The sequence below is a fragment of the Cryptomeria japonica genome, chromosome 9 (assembly GCF_030272615.1).
Source record: "Cryptomeria japonica chromosome 9, Sugi_1.0, whole genome shotgun sequence".
In the NCBI taxonomy this organism is placed as follows: domain Eukaryota; kingdom Viridiplantae; phylum Streptophyta; class Pinopsida; order Cupressales; family Cupressaceae; genus Cryptomeria; species Cryptomeria japonica.
In genome coordinates, this window is record NC_081413.1 from 483,963,002 (window position 1) to 483,975,395 (window position 12,394).

Below are 12,394 nucleotides of genomic sequence, written 5' to 3' on the forward strand. Positions count from 1 at the left end.
TTTACCCGGAAGGGTTTTCCCCACAAAAATTGTGTGCTCTATTCTTCTGTCTTGTTCTTTCTGTTTAATGATTATGTAATGTTGAATCTTAATGTATGCATGCTATTGTTGAAACAACTTGATCTAGCAAGATCTAAAATTGCAATCACTTTCCTCTAAGGTTTTAATGGTGGGAAATAAATTGTGCCTGATTCCGCTTTATGGCATAGTAGTGTACGTTTGTATTGGATACGAGATGTGCATACTGATCTCAGATGGCTTTTATGGGATGCCCAATTTCCCTTCAAAAGACCTGCACATATTTTACTTTTCCATAGGTAGGCAATATGATTTATCTTGCATTGTCTTGTTTAATATGCTTGGAATCATCTTTTTTTTCAAGAATCTATCAGATGCTTTGCATACTAATCTGCATCTCTGTTGTTTGTGCAGCTAGCTCTTTTTGCATTGCAGGGGAGTTGACAGAAACTGCACACATGTACTTTGCTCTAGGTAGGCAATGTAGTTTCTCTTGCTTTGTCCTTTTAAAATTGATGTGTTTGAGCTATGACATTATCAAGAATGCCAATGTAGATCAACAAGCATAAGATCTTGATGTATATGCTTTCATCATTGCAGTTATTTTTATTAAAAGAAAAAGGACCTGCCAAGACACATGGCAGCATATATTAGTAGGTATAAGTTTTCCAGTCCATAGTGGGAGAGTTGCTTCTGGATTAGCTGTGTATATTTTTTTTATCAACGTTTCAGATCACACTCGGTGATCCATCATTAGGATCACTTTCCTCTTCCTGATGATGGATTGGTGGATCAGAAAAACATACACAGCTAATCCAGAAGCAACTCTCAGCAAATATTAGTCCCTAAATTTGGTAGCTAGGACTTATGTTTTCATTAAAACATTTTTTTCTTTCCAATTTGTTTGCCTTGAAAATTGTGCCTAGGCAAAAATTTATTTGTCTGTCTAAAGTATGCAATTTTATTGGAAAATGAATAAATCTGATTTCGTGATTGGTGTGGAGGAATAACGTTGGGAAGAAAACCAAATTTTGCATTTGTTTAGGACAGAAAATTCACATCCAATTGTGGTAAATTTTTTTTCCTGGTTTTAAAGTTCTTGGTTCTAAGAAAAATCACATGTGACATTGAACATGGAGAACATGGTTTCTAATGGTCAGGTGGCTCCTAGAATGCCATGTAATGTCATCAAAGAGCCACAAATTAATCTAGTGGAAGATTTTTCAGCCATACTTAAATGCTCTTAATTTTCTACAGTTGTTTCTTGGTATTGGAGCACATCTTCAGCCCATGAAATTTGATCATATATTGATTATTGATTATCATAATTTCTTTCAATATGCTTCATGGTTCTTCAATTTCTACTCGCAAGATATAGTGATAGGTTTATAAATGATGCAGTTCAATGGGTCTAGACGTTGTGCAGATAAGTCTTCCGTATTATTGATGTGCCGAGAGAAGCTGTACATGTATTTTTCTCCAGACAGGCAATGTAGCTTCTCTTGCATTGTCCTGCTTAATACGATGTGATCGATTATATTGTCCAGTAGGCTAGATTCACAACATATTAAACAAAAAAATGTAAGAAAAATTACATTGCCTTTCTTGGTAAAAGTAAATGTGTATTTTGAAAAGATTTAATGGCCTGATGTTTCTGCAGTCTTTACTTGTTGAGAGTTTGAGATAATGAATTCTTTGTAGAAAGCTGGATTTGCAATTACCTTACAAAATTAGCAAATAGGTTAGTGGAAGTGAAAATAGTCCTCGCATAACTAGTAGCAATGTCATTGTATGGTGGACGTAGACTGAATAACACTGTAGATTTTTCGCACTCCAATTACAATCATAGAAGGCCATTGCCATTCACTACTAATCTCAATCTCACAGCATTATGTAGAGAGGGCTAGTTGAAGAAGGCACTACACATTCTGTTTACTGTATGGTACCCCCTTGAAGACTTTTAAAAATAAGGTTATTAACATTCATGTCAAGTGTAGAAGTAGCCAATCACGTGTCTCAGCAAATGCAATGAATAGGTCTGCAACCCAAACAGTTCACATTTGCTAACATACTTGCAGCTTGTGCTAAAATGGGTTCTTTGCAACAGGGTATGGACTTCCATCAAAGCATAAAGGATAGAGAAATTTTGTCAGATGTCGTAGTTGCAACTGCCCTGGTACACATGTATGCAAAATGTAGAAGCATGCACAAAGCACATGAACTGTTTTGTACTATTCTGCTTGGAAATTTCTGCAACTTCAAGGAGTTTGTAAGAAATGTGACCTCATGGAATGTAATAATTGCAAGATACACACTAAGAGGATTTCTTGAAAAGGCTTTACAAACTTTCAAGCAAATGCAATTGGCAAGTGGAAAACCAGATGTTCCAACCTTTGCCAGCATCCTCACAGCCTCTGAAAATTGGGACCTTTCAAATAGGGTATGGATATCCATGAAAGAAAAACAGAAGGGGGATGTTTGTTGTGTGTTAAAGTGACAAGTGCCCTGATAGAAATGTATGTGAAATGTAGAAGCATAGACAAGGCATATGCCCTGTTTGACAAAAGGCACCAAAGAAACGCCATAATTGCAGGATATGTTAAGAATGGGAAGAGGCTGTGGACATCCATTGAAGCATTATTGAAAGTGAAATTCTGTAAGATGTAGTCGTTGGAAGTGCTACTTCCAATCATCACAGTTTTCCCAAGATCTTATGCCCAAAATTCAATAAAGAGGAATTTCTGCACACTTTTCTTGAATAATTTCAAATTATGATTAGTTTTCTTTGTAGCTTATATTTTGCCGATGATATTTGAAGTTTCTTGTAGGTTCCTATGGCATTCACTAAAGTGGCTCAATATTTTAAACATGTGAAGTGCAGATTCATTTAAGAGACTTCGGAATGCATGTAAATTGTCCTTTTCAATATGTTTGGCGGATATATATATATATATATATATTTGAGCAACTGTAAACAAAAATTTAAATTTATATGTACACCCATATACTTATCTATCATATAAGTACACATGTATAGACATATGCATCATATATATACAATCTCAACATCATTGCCTGTACACAACATATTAAACATAACAATGCAAGAGCAATTACGTTGTCTACTTGAGTGAAACTACATCCATGCTACAGAACTGTTTTATTCTGCTTTTATTATTATTCATTTTTATCTTGCAGATTTACTTGAAGGAAGATGAAAGAGATGTGTATGGATTCTTTTGAACACCTTGAAAGGTTAGTATCATTGTTTTGTATATATACTATATATTCAACATTTTTCTCCTATAATCTTCAGATTGTAATGTTTGTTACCTGATAAATGAGCTAATGAACATGTTGTTCAATGAATGTACTGCTGAATGTGTTTTTCAAATATATATTAAGCTTGTTAGTAGACATCGTGCATACTACTATGTTGCCAATATCTGATAATACATCGACCTTTTTCTAAAAGTTTGTACATTAGATGCATGCAATGCAAACATGTAATGGCACCTAACATTGATACACATTTGCTTCTTATTTCAGTAAATACACCCATCTTTTGTTGAGGTGTAGTATTATGAACACCGTTGCATTGAATTGAACTATATGAGGATTTAATATTGCAATCCTTCACAAAGGGATATGAAGTGGCATAGAATTTAGCATGCAAGTAGTTCTCAAAATCCTAGAGGATAAAAAGGTTGATATAAATGATCTAATCCAAACAATGAGGTTTGTACTTTGTGCAGACCTAACCTCCTTTGACTAGTTTTTTTTTGTCTCGTTTTCTAAGGTTCGTACTCATAGTATTAATCGAGTTCTAAAAAAAATACATTGATCTTGTTAAAAATCTGTCTAGCTATATTTTGATCATCTACCATTTGATGTTGAAGATGCATTTTCCTTGCTAGAGGTATAGTGCTCGTGCATTTTGACAGTGCAACATCTTGCTAGCAAGATGCTTACAGCAGTCCTCATTGTATAGACAAGCAGCTGTTGCCTTTAATTATTAAAAATGAAAAATGTATACACATGTTTATTATAGTGAAAATAAATCTTTAATGGTCGCCTTTAAACATCTGACCAATTAAGAATGCAAGAAACTGGCTCAAATGCTGATTGCTTTGACGATAATGATGGGATGCCCATGTTTATTGCAGTGTTGCTGTTCCAGTTGCAACAATGCTGATAAGTGCACAAAATTTGGAAAAAAAAGTTACACGGATGTTGTAAAAAATTCTCTCTCTAGCCATATTTAGATCACCTAACATTTGGTCTTGATCATGTCTGACATTTGCTTACTCCGTTCTCTCAAAACTGCTAGTGTAGGCTGAAGTAACATAATATTATAATTGGGTTTTGTATCTTGCAATCTATGCAGTCCACGTGAGCATATTTTTTGAGCAATTTTGTTAAACAGTTCATATTACGTAATGTTAGAATTTATATTGCCATTCTTGCTAAGCTCGGAACAAAGCAGGGGATGCAAGATTGAAAGCGGCTAAGGAATCATACAAAGAACTACCAGTTGCTACACAAAAAAGCAATTCAAAGGAAGAAAGAATGGAATAATGCTTTGAGACTGAAGATGAGCTAACTGTTGAAGCAATCCAGAAGATAAAACAAGATGAAGAACTCACTGCCTGTAGTGAGGAGGCATGTGCATTGGCTGGTTTGTTGCAATTCTGTTTTCAGTTTGTGTTGTTCTTTGAAATGACATTTGAGTTGAAATATGCTTTGCTCTCATCATTTCCTTCTCAATGATTTCAATATATACTGCAAAAATTCTTAACATTATATAATACTAGTTGTTACACAAAATTTCTATTGCATAAATATCTGTTTTTTGCATTTGCTCTATGTCGGCCCTTGTGGCCCTTGGCAGGGACTCCATCTGTAATGCAATCCTTGTTTTAGTGAGCTTTGTAGAGTTGTGAGGCTTTTGTTTGGTTAGTTTGAAATAAATTGTTAATGTATGTACAAGTTAAATTGAACATAAATTACCCCCATTATAGGGGTAATTGATGAGGAATAAGGCTTATTGGACTAAGCCCCTCAAGGTTTTTTAAAATTCAAACTTTGGTGGTGCCTCTAGAGGTAGTCTAGATTTTGCTGGTGTTGGAGCAATTGTTGGAGTTATTGATTCAACCCCACAAGCCTAGCAATCCCCTATTAGCAAAACACCTATCACAAATGAAGATAAGCAAGATAGATTTGCTCAACAATTTGAGAATTGTATTGATGCACAAAAGACAATTACAATGAAATGATGAATCTTTATAAAAAGGATAATGAAACCCTAAAGGAAGAAAAAATTAACTAATCCAAGTGTCCACGTCATATTCAATGAGACAACATGAGTTATTATTAACCTAATCTAATAAAAGAAAAAAACACTCCTAAGTTTAGCTTAAGTGAATAATAATAAGGGACCTAATTAGATAATTAATTAGGTGATATCTTGATTAGTCTAACAATAATAATTTGTGATGATAAGGGATGTTATGTGAAAGGTGGGTCTTTTTTCTTTGACTCAAAATGGACAATTGTCATTGAAAGACTTTCATTGGCATTTATCTTGTTGTGTAGGAGGATTCCTTGGTGGTTCTTTGTGCAAATCTTTTGATGATGTTTTCTTTATACATTCTTTCCATGATTGTAATAGGATGGCACATTTGCTAGCAAATGTTGGGATCGATCAATCCCCTTTCTTGATTATAGTTGGAGATTGATTGGATACCTAGGTTAGTTTGGGAGATCTTTTGGAAATTGATTTGCCTATGTGAATGACTTTCCTTTGCTTAGGTATTGGAGGAGAAGGAGTTTACATGTGAAGTGGCATGATCTATCTTAAGGGATGACTTGATCTATCTTAAGGGAGTTTATTCATCTCTTTAGTGATTGTTCATTTTTACAACCTCTATGTCAAATTTTTGTTTTGACTCATTCACAATTATTGTCACTATAGCTGGAAGGGTTGGTGTGGCTTTTGTAGGATGTTGGTTAGGCTTTTTAATGTAATCTTCTTTTTAATCTAACTCCTATAGTTTGCTAGCATTGTGTTTGGGTTGATGTGTTTGTGGTGTGGCTATTTGATTTTGCTTCCTCCATATGGGCATTGGGGAGTAGTGAGTTTGGTGGTGCTTTCTCTTTTGTTTGTTTGGGTCCTCTCAATTATGGCTCCCAAGAAGTTTTTGTTAAAATCTTGGGATCCCTTCTTTTGTGGGATGACTCATGCCTCATTCAAATTATTATTTTGGTTGATTGGCCATTAGTATCAAGTGTTGTTGTTGGAAGGGTTGTTCTAGCTTTTGTAGGATGTGGGTTGATATTTTCAACATGTGTGATCTTCGTTTCACTCTAACTCCTATAGTTTGTTGGCATTGTGTTTGGGTTGATGTGTTTGTGTGTGGTTGCTTGATTGTGCTTCCTCCACATGGGCATTTTGGTGGATTTGGTGGTGCTTGGCTTTCTATTTCTTTGGTTCCTCTTTGTTATGGCTTAGAATAAGTGCATCAAAATCTTCTATCATGGAATTTTGTTTTGCAAAATCTTGTATAAGGTCTTGGAGGAAGCAACAAGGGAATGGATGATGTGTTTTTTGCTAGTCAAGGAGGCTTCTTTCTTACATTTCTCTTCATATGGTCGCAATCCTTCTCTATCATGAGCCTTAATTATCCTCTATATTTTTTAACTTAAATTGATTTTGCATTTTTATAATTGAAAATGAATATTTGGTATTTTAATGGATATTGTTGTATTAATGTTATTGTGTTTGAAATTGTGAGCTACAAGGACTCTTCACGACACAAATTATGTATGATGAAAGTCAATTTTTCAAAACTTAGTTATTACCTACATGCTATTAGTTCAAGCACCTCTTCTTATTGATCTTTGCACAACTATTTTAGAAACTTTAATTTGAAGAATAGGTTAGGCTAAAAATAATTGGGCAAGATGTTGAGAGGGATCGACTATCTATTAAGAGGTAGTTAAGTGGAACACTTGTTCGATACATGCTTTAAAAAAAGGGTCATTTGGAGATTGGTCAAGGATGTTTTTCTTTAAAAGCTTAATATAAATGCCAAGATTAGGTAAAATAAAGGGGGGGAAGACATTGATCACACAACAATCTTTCAGAGAGATAGTGAATTCATTATTTTGGATACTATCATTTTCTATCTCACTGGATAAAGGGAATGCGAAGGATGTTTATGACTACAATGGCTATACAAACACGATGAATTGATCATAGAGATTGATAATAGTGCGAGTCGTGGGTAGATTCCAAAGGCATGAAGGACTAAGGAATGATTGGAGAAAACCATTTTTAGACGTTTACGAGAAAATAGGTGAGGTAAGTATTGTTTGAATCCATCCTCTCTTAGATCGTGCCTCTTTATGTTGCTCACACTGATTTCATTTTATTATGGATTCACATTCTTGTCAAGACAATTCCAGTCAGCTAGTATGACCTTTCTGTGAAAATTCTTTATACATTTTCCTAGATCTCTCTTGAGTTGTTTAGATCTTTAGCTCATGATTAGCTTCTCTTTGACTTTTGATCTTCTTCTCTGTTAAAACTATAAGCTTATAATCTAATATTTTATTCAGGGAAACAATTCTTACATCACACTTTTTGATAGATCTTTTATGTTGCCTTCTCTTCGACCCTTAGCTTAGTGATAACTTGAGTGAAATACCCTTGTATGCGCTTTCACTATAGCTTGATTGTTAGGATGAGCATGTCAATTTTTATTCAAGTCATGTCTAATTGGAAACTAGATCATGCACCTTATTCTTGCATTGAATGATGACTCCATTTGTATCAACAACTTTTGATGCATACTCTGTCAAATTATAGAATGGAGTTTCAATCCCTTCCATCATTCAAACTTGGCTTCTTGATTTGCATTATTATTAATATTATTGATTGAAATAGAGTAAAAAACTTTATCGCTGTTTTATATATATATATATATATATAACAGCGATAAAGTTATGCAACAATGTGATTTCATAAGTTGACAGGCAGATGGTTTGGAGAATACTATATATATATATATATATATATATATATATATTTCATAAGTTGACAGGCAGATGGTTTGGAGAATACTATATATATATATATAGTATTCTCCAAACCATCTGCCTGTCAACTTATGAAATCACATTGTTGCATAAAAGTAAACCAATGCATGTTATTATGTGAAGAAGATTATGTCTTTTGACTTCCACTACTAGTGTTATGACCATACGATAAGAAGAATCTTATCATTCTAGAAACTTGACAATGACTTTTCTATTTCAGCTTCAACACATGATTAATGTTGAATGGACCAGAATACTGAGAGGGGGCTTGATTCAATATTTCCACACTTTCAAATTATTTATTCTTATACTAATCTCATCAACATGAAACAATAAATGTTGAATAAACAAATAACATAACCACAAAATGAACACCAGATTTTATACGTAGAAAACCCAAATGGGAAAAACCATAAAGAGGGTTAACTCTCAAGATAATATAACTAGTTATATGGTGTTTACAAAATGGGTGGCTCACAACTGGAATACTCACTGCAATAGAAAATAAATGGACTAAGAAAAATTGCATCTCCTAATGCATGAGATCGGTTCCAAGATAAGCTCAAATATCAACTCACAGAAACTCTCAGTAGATCTAGAAAGGGATCTCTCCAACCTGTCCACAACTGCCTGCAATAGATTTGATAAAGGATTACTGCACCACTGTGACTGCACTCTGCTAAACCAACTACTTGCAGTAAATCCTGTAAAGGATTACTGCAACATTGTCTGCACTATGTCACACACCTTCACTCTTATATCTTATTCCACTGCTCACACTGTCTATCGCTTCTCTTGTTGCAGCTGCTCTTTTGTCCACAACTCACACACTTCTTACTCTACTATCACACACACATATACTCTTTACTTGACGTAGAGGTATCAAAGGTCACGAAGATAATTGTCAAGTTTCTTCAAGGAGATACAACTCCTCACATCATCTCCCCCATGAATGACATGGGTTCACACCTTTGCATAGGTTAGGCACCCTGCTACAACTTACTTCAGCCTTATAGACTCCAAGCATGAGAGATCAAGCCCCCCTTTTGGACCAACTCCTCCAACCAATACTATTTGTCTTAGGACATACCTACTTGCTTGTAGCCCCGTTTTTGGACTTCTAAGGGCATAACTCCCAAACTTTCCTAACAACCCCCAAAACAAATCCCACTTTCAGAAACCTTTTATCAAGACCTAAACTTTCCCAAAGTATCAATCTTGGGAACCCTTGTTGACCGGGTCAAAACCCCATTGCACAATCAGGCCTAATAGGGCTATTTTACAAAGCAACTTGTAAGGAGAAGCTTGACCTTCTACCAGCAAGGCTTGGGATAGGTCTGTGCACATCTAGAAACACCAAATCCACCAAAATATGGTGCCTAACCAACTGCTTTCTGCCTCTACAAAGGACTTTTACACTTCACTATGGCCAGTCACATTGGGATGCCTGGCCTAAGGCATCGAGCCAAAATTCTCCAACTCCACGACCCACTCAAAAACCTCCATATTCTTAAAATACACTCTATCACCTAACATTCCATAGGGTTTTAGCCAATTTGATCGGTGGAATGTCAGGTTTATATTAACATCTTCCACTAACCCTGGTTTTGTGAGGGTTTACAAGCTATCTGGACAAAATTGCCAATACCTTCCTCAATTTTCCACCTTTTCCCTTCAAACCAAAGTCAAAATACAGTTAACACACAAAACTATCTAGAACAATAGGTTAGACCATCAAATGAATCCGTACAACACCGTACGAAACCTTTGCAACAACAAAAAGGTGAGAAATCTGAATGGTTTATTGAGTCTTTTCTCCAAAAATCATCAAATCCTTACATGCTCGACCCCATGGGTTTTAAAAAGACATAAATTTTTTTTCCTCAACAGGTTTCAACTGATTTTCAAATCAGTTAGCTGTTGGCGTGCAAGATACACAAAGTTGTCACAAAAGTTGTCAAGTTGCATAGCAACTTTTGACAACTTTTTTCATCTCCACCACAAACCTATCAAGACACTTCAAAAACCTCACTACTAGGCTACATATGGCTTAAAAATACTAAAATACCATTCCTTGCACCCATTTGCACACTTTGGGTGAGATGTGACTAAATTTGACCAAATAGGTCCTGATAGGTTACAAACACCTAATGGGCACCAAAGCCTTACAATCATAAACAAAACATTATAAATGGTCTTACAAGACCTTATTACAACTTTGAAATACTTAGAAAACATAAAACTTGTTCAAGAGCCTATATGGCTCCAAGGATCTCCTAGGTGCTCCTACACCATACTCCGGGTGGTAAAAGAACTCAAGCCTCTTGAGGAAGTAGGTCTGCAACAGAAGTGCCATGCTTCAGTATGTCCTCTTCACTCATCCAGGTTGCATCCTCTTGTGGAAGGCCTTGCCACTTGACCAAATAATCCTTGTAGACCTTTCTCCTAGTTCTCTTTGTTTCCCTGCTATCAAGGATGCATTCCAACTTCAATGGTTGGCTTGGAGGCAACTCTTGAGTCCAGTCCTCCTGCTCTTTGTCCTCCTCACTTGCATTAGAACCTGCATCCAAAGGGCCTTTATATGCATATAGGTCAGATTCAATAAAAATTGGGGATATACCTATCCCGGGGGGTAATGCAATTTCATAGGCATTGTTGCCAAATTTGTGGATGATTTTGCAAGGGCCTATCTTTTTCATCATCAACTTGGTGTACTTCTCCTTAGGAAGTCTCTCCTTCTTGAGATGTGCCATGACTAGATCTCCCACCTTGAATTGAAGATCTCTCCTCTTCATATCTGCCAACTCTTTGTATTTGTGAACATTATGTTGCAAGGTCTCCTTGACTTGTTGATGAATGTCTTTCATTGCTTCAGCAAAATCTTCTGCTTGTGCACTCCTTTCCATATCTTTCAATTCTTTGAGTTCCAAGATCTCTCTTGGGTGAAGACCATACATAATTTCAAAGGGACGCTTGTCGGTGCTTCTATTGGTTGAGTCATTTTAAGCAAATTCTGCTTGAGGAACAATCACATCCCATGCCAATCCATGCTCCTTAGTTAGACACCTTAATAGGTTACCCAAGGACCTATTTATGACCTCAGTTTGACCATCAGCTTGAGGATGGTATGTTGAACTAAAGGACATATTGGTCCCAAGTCTCTTCTAGAGGGTCCTTAAAAAATACCCAACAAACTTTGAGTCCCTGCCTGAAACAATATTGAGGGGTACACCATGAATTCTAACTACTTCTTTAAAGAACAACCCTGCTATATGAGAGGCATCATGAGTGCTTTTGCATGGCAAGAAATGAGCCATCTTACTAATCTGGTCCACAACGACAAATATGATGTCATAACCTTCCTTTGTTCTTGGTAAGCCCAAGACAAAATCCATACTCACACTCTCCCATGGCCTAGTGGGAAGAGGTAGTGGATTGTACAACTCTGCATTTGATGTGGACCCCTTTGCACTTTGGCAAATAACACAAGACTCCACAAACTTCCTTACATCAGTCTGCAATTTAGGCCAATGGTAGAACTTTTTTACTCGATCCAAAGTTTTATCTAATTCAAAGTGTCCTCCCAAGCTTCCACAATGGTTTTCCTTTATGATGTTCTCCCTCATTGAACACCTTGGTACACACAACTGACTGCCCTTGAATAACAAACCCTGTTGCAACATATACTCAAAAAAATCAGAATGACACGAACTTGAAAAATTTGAGCATACCTCATAGATGTCTTTGAAATCAACATCATCCTTACACATCTTCTTAAGGGAATCAATCCCTATACTTTGTAATTGAATTCCTTGAACTGCAAGCACCCTTCTACTTAAAGCATCTGCCACTTTATTGGAGGTCCCCTTCTTATGCTTAATGGTAAAGGTGTAGGCTTGTAATTGTTCTACCCACTTCGTGTGTTTGTGGTTCAATTTCTCCTGCCCATTTAGGAAGCTTAAGGCATTGTTACCAGTGTAGACTATGAATCCCCTTGACAACAAGTAGTGTCTCCACTTCTTCAAGACCTGCACCATAGCATAAAGTTCAAGATCATAGGAGTACTTTTGTTTGGCTTCATTTAATTTTTCATTGAAAAAGGCCACTGGTCTGCCTGCTTGGCTCAACACTGCCCCTATGGCTTGTTGGCTTGCATCACACTCTATTGTAAAGATCTTATTGAATTTAAGTAAGACCAATATTGGTTGTTGTGCCACTCTCCTATTCAGATATTCAAATGCTTCATCTACTGCCTCTATCCAAACAAACTTACATA

At 36.0% G+C, this 12,394-nt stretch overlaps 1 protein-coding gene across 5 annotated transcripts in view; it reads left to right on the forward strand.

Moving 5' to 3' along the window:
* The window catches only part of LOC131057809 (pentatricopeptide repeat-containing protein At4g21065), a 69,146-nt gene extending 64,348 nt beyond the window's left edge, over positions 1-4,798 (forward strand). For 3 of the 5 annotated variants that reach the window (XM_057991968.2, XM_057991987.2, XM_057991986.2), the window contains 3 exons: positions 433-492; positions 3,217-3,273; positions 4,185-4,798. The gene's annotated coding sequence lies outside the window, so the exon portion shown is untranslated. Of the gene's footprint in view, positions 1-432; positions 493-2,125; positions 2,851-3,216; positions 3,274-4,184 lie in introns of those variants that run through there. The other 2 variants (XM_057991973.2, XM_057991980.2) reach the window with 2 other exon arrangements.
* The last annotated feature ends 7,596 nt before the right edge of the window (positions 4,799-12,394 follow it).